Source organism: Lupinus angustifolius, chromosome LG03 (genome assembly GCF_001865875.1).
Source record: "Lupinus angustifolius cultivar Tanjil chromosome LG03, LupAngTanjil_v1.0, whole genome shotgun sequence".
NCBI classification, from domain to species: Eukaryota; Viridiplantae; Streptophyta; class Magnoliopsida; order Fabales; family Fabaceae; genus Lupinus; species Lupinus angustifolius.
In genome coordinates, this window is record NC_032011.1 from 8052779 (window position 1) to 8058035 (window position 5257).

Genomic DNA, 5257 nt, shown 5'->3' on the forward strand with positions numbered 1-5257 from the left:
AGAAAGTCATTATCAATGAAGCTCTTCACTCGAGTGGATTAAGAGATAACGAAATAAAAATAAAAATGGTATTGCACCTAAAAGGGATACCAAAAGCCATAAACTGTACTAAAAAGGGGTGAGACATAAGTTGACACAAAAGTACAAAAATGAACTCTTCGTAACCTCCAAGAGTTAGATTTGCATGCAAAAAACCGACGTTGTTTTATGAAGCTATTTTTTCCGATGACTTCAATTGAAAAGGATCTGATGAGGTTTTTGAGAAAAAAAATATTTTTTTGTTGATGGGATTTGGTAGGAAACTTTTAATTTTCTATAATATTCGGATAGTTTGTAAAATAATAAAATCCAATTTCTTTAAAAAGATCAAAACATCTATAAAAAGGAATAAGAAGGTGACTTTTATTAATATATCATAAAATAAAATTTTCAAAAGTTATATATTTATAGAGTGTCATAAATTTCACTCCACAACCATAGACGGTAATATTATGATTTTGAAAGTCTCCATCATAATATCGCAACCACAAATTACAATTCATCATAAACTTTTATAATTATAATAAATACAACATAACTATAATCACGATCATGATCATAATTTATAATACTCCTCATCCCATCATCTACGGCCTCCTTGATTGCTAAAAGTAGTTACAGACAAGCAAGCATATCTATATCTATAATATATATATATAACATATATAAAGACAAAACATGGTATAACTTCCACCATGGTATAATTTTTACTTCTTATTTCGCCTTTAACATTATTTAATTTTTACAAAAAAAACATATAACCTTAAATAACCATCACCAACCTATTAATTAACCATATTTATCACCTTAAAGTGAATATTATCATAAATACAAAAAAATATAATATAAAGTATAAAGAGTACAACAAATACATTTTAATTCTAAAAAATGAAATATATAAAAATTAAATACATAGTACTAGCATGCATTATTGACGGCAGGCACGAAGTACCTGTGCACACTAGTAAACAATAAAGTAAATATTGTTTATAATGTCATTTGTTTCAGCAGTAACTCTGGAACTCTCTTTAGCATTAGTTTGAAAGTTGGATTTTGGAGTGGAAGAAAGGGAAATGGAAGGCTTGAGAGCCATGAAATACACTTGTGAGATGACTCTCAAGTCTTCCCTTTTCCTTCCTTCCCCTCCAAAATCCAACTCCCAAACAAACTCTTAATGAAATTTTTGGTTGTCCGGTTAAAAATATGTTAAGAGGGGTCAGGGTGAGAGTGAAAATATTATTTAGTTTCCTACCGTTATGGAGTTCATCTTATTCGAGCCGGGAATATCCACAGATATGTGAGACTAACTCTCGCAGCGAATATATTTTCATCCACAAGACTCGAACCTGAAACCATACTTAAGGTGAATCAAACATATACTACTTTAACTAACACCCATTAGACGAAGATTTTGATACCAGGATCAAGACCAAAACATATTTGCTGAAAGTAAATAAACTTTTAGCTATTATAAAGACATAAAAAAGTTACACTTGAATTAGATCACACAAGTTAAAAAACATATAACACATATGTTTTAGTTAAAGATCATATTAGTGAAAAAACTTATATACTTAATACATTAATATTTTAGTTAAAATATTATGTCAAATACAATTATGTTATTATTTACTTAATTGTCAAACTCAGGTATGTTATTATTTACTTAATTCAATAATAAAGAAGACTAAACTCATTAGACTTAGGTGGAGGAAATTACTAACTATTATATAAACAATCATGTAATATGCGAGACGTGATAGCCTATTTTTGTTTTAGACAAAAAATCAAAATAAATTATTAAGTCTTCCGGACAAAAATCCAAGACAAGGACAGAAACTCAAGAATTCATGTTTCTTCTAGATATAAAACTAATCTTAAACAATAACATAGTTAGACTAAATTAAAAGAAAGGGAAAAAATAAAGATCAAATATAAACTTACTTGAATATATCATAGCAAATAGTCATGTCACAAAATAAAAACCAACTAATTAAAAATAGCACAAATCAAAAAGACAAAAAATAGAGAAAAGGAAAGTGGTCCCCAAAAGAAAAAAAATATGTCTTTCACTATGTTTACTAATAAAAGAGATTAATGTGTGATTAATTCAGATGATTTATATTTATTTATTTTTAAGCAAGATCTAAATTCGAGTCTCACATATCAAGAAAAACCCGAAACCAGCTTCTCCGCTTATAACTAATCCACTATATTGAAGTTGGGAGAGACTACATTTGAGATAGCATAGGGCATTTGGGATTCACTTGGAGCTTTTATTGATCAACAAAGGATAATTTTTATTCATGGTTGACATTTAGTTAATCATCAATAAAACTTCAACTTGATTCATCTTAGTCCTTTCATTAATCAATTACTCGATAGAAAAGAACCTTCAATTGTCTAAATATTCAATTTAGTTATAGTTTATTTCATTAGATCCTAGGATAAGGCTTGTTGACATATGTTAATTAAAGGAAGGTATTACAACCTTGGTATTCACCAACCAAATAGGGCACGATAATGCACCTTTATAATGATAGTGACTGGTCGATAATAAAAATGCAAAACTATCTCAAGGTTCACCAATAATTAGGACATGATGACCCCAAATTCAATTGGTTAGTGCTGAAGTAATAGTTAATCATATTATTAATTCCTAAGGATAATCGACTCGTCGAGCTCATATATACTTCTAAAGAACATTCGAACGAATTAATCAAATAGGAATAAATAAAAATGTACTAAAGCACTAGAATAAACAACCATAACAATAAAGCTATTAAATAAGACAATGTAGAAATAAATTCCAATGCAAGATCTTTCATCGGCTTTAGCTAAGAATTTAGCTACTCGACAAATAGCTAAATATTCATAAAACTAAAAAACCATAATAGAAAAGGGAAAATATATATAAATTTGTATGTCGAGTTCCCCTTGACCACAAGCTCTTCTCAATGCTTGCTGCTCTTGGTAGTAGGGGGTGTTCGCGGTCTATTTGGATCGGTTTTTAAGCAAAAAATCATCCGATCCAAACGCATAATTAGTATGCGGTCTGGTCCAGTCAGGTCCATTTATATTAAGATGTCCGATCCAATCCGGTCCAAATATTATATCCGGTTTCGGGCCAGTTTGGATCGGTCTATTTTTTAGATATTAACATATAAATCCCTTCAATTTTAGCTTACAACACCAAGAAGGCAGTAACCAGAACAATGAAGAAAAGTTTGATTCTTTTAATAGCAAAATTAGAAACATCAATATAGTCTAATGATCCAATCATTTTTAACAATTCCATGATCCATCATAAATAATAACAACAACAATCCAACAGAAATAATAACAGCAGAAGTCCAGCAGAAATAATAACAGCAAAAACAGTAAGAACAACGGTAACAATAACAACAGCCTTAACAGTAACAGCAAGACAACAACAACGATATGAGCACCTGCAATATAATTTTAAACAATTAGATAGTGCTCACCAATCACCAATGATTAATAACAATAAAACTTTCAGAGCAATAAATTGATAATAATGTACCTAATCAGAGTCGGCATCAGAATCTTCTTCATTTGGTTGTGGGATTAGTTCAAGTTCTAAAAAAATATCAAATTAATCAATATGATTTTTAAAAATAGAAACATATACATGTGTTATAGAAAACAAATAAATAAAATACCTTTCTCAAGCTTTTCTAAGTCTTCTAAAAATTCTTCAACATCTGTTGCAATTGAGGATGGCCGAAACCAAATTTGTGCACATACTAAATCTTCAACTGTTTTGGGAGAAAGAGAGCTCCTATAACAATTAAGAACTCTACCTTCAGTGCTAAAAGCAGACTCTGAAGCGACTGTCGACACAGGCATGACCAATACATCTCTAGCTATTTGTGCAAGAATCGGATATTTCATGGAGTTCACCTTCCACCAATTCAATATATCAAAATTTGGACTTTTCTTCTCCAAACCCTCCATGAGATACAAATCTACCTCGTTTTTATTCATTGTCTCATGAAGATTCATGTCTTTCTCAAATTCCATAGCGACTGAAACTTCATTGGGTGCATCAGAGTCTAACATTTCAATTTCTTGAGTGGCTTGTGCAGAATTTTCTTGGCCTTCACTAAGGAACAACCTATACTTATCAAACATCTTGTATAATGTATCCTTTATCTTTTCACTCAAAACTACAACATCATCCTTATCATGAATCCTCTCCAAACCCAACTTAACAAAGTGAAACTTGTTTCGAGGATCAAGTATGACAGCAATAAAGATCATAATATTCATCTTTTTTTTGTCTCCCCAATATTTATTATATTTTGCTTTCATTTTTATAGCCATGGTACCAAGCAATGGGTCATGACTCCCAATCCATTTCTCTAGTGTCATCATTATAACACAATGCTCATTGAAATATAGAGAAGAAGTCATATAAGTTGATCCTGACATTTTCGTAGTGATATCATAAAATATTCCAATCATCATTCTTTGGGACATCACCTTGCATCGAAGCAAAATCATTATCTCTCTCACCTAGTCTCTTAAAAACCTTTTGAAACTTTAATGCACTTTCAAGCATAGTATCTAGTCTCTTAAAACCCTTTTGAAACTTTAATGCACTTTCAAGCATACTATAGGTGAAATTCCACCTAGTAGGAACATCCAATTGCACATAACACACATCTTGTATCCTAGTTTCTTTGATGCATATTTTAAACCTATCCAATCGACTAGGAGATGCACGAACATATCTAACTGCGCTCCTAATTTTGCTTATTGAATCATGCAAGTCTTTCAACCCATCAGTGACAACGAGATTGATAATATGTGCACAACATCTAACATACAAATGTTCTCCCTTTAGTGGATGTAAATTCCAATCCTCCATTCTATCTTTCAAGAATGAGATTGCAACATCATTGGAGGAAGTATTATCTACTGTTATAGTGAAAATTCTGCCTATCAACCAACTTTCTAGACATTTTTCAATTTTTCAACCAATTGTCTCTCCCTTGTGATTCTTAATTGTACAAAATTAAGAATCCTTTTATGCAATTTCCAATTCTCATAAATGAAATGTACTGTAAGGCATAGATAATTCAAATTTTGCACTGAAATCCAACAATCAGTTGTTAAACTCACACCTTTGCTTGATTGACGAAACATACTTTTCACCTTATGTTTCTCATTCATGTAAAGACTCCAACATTCC

General features: G+C 30.8%; 1 pseudogene; it reads right to left on the minus strand.

Moving 5' to 3' along the window:
• The window catches only part of LOC109342319, a 73360-nt pseudogene extending 68866 nt beyond the window's left edge, over positions 1-4494 (minus strand).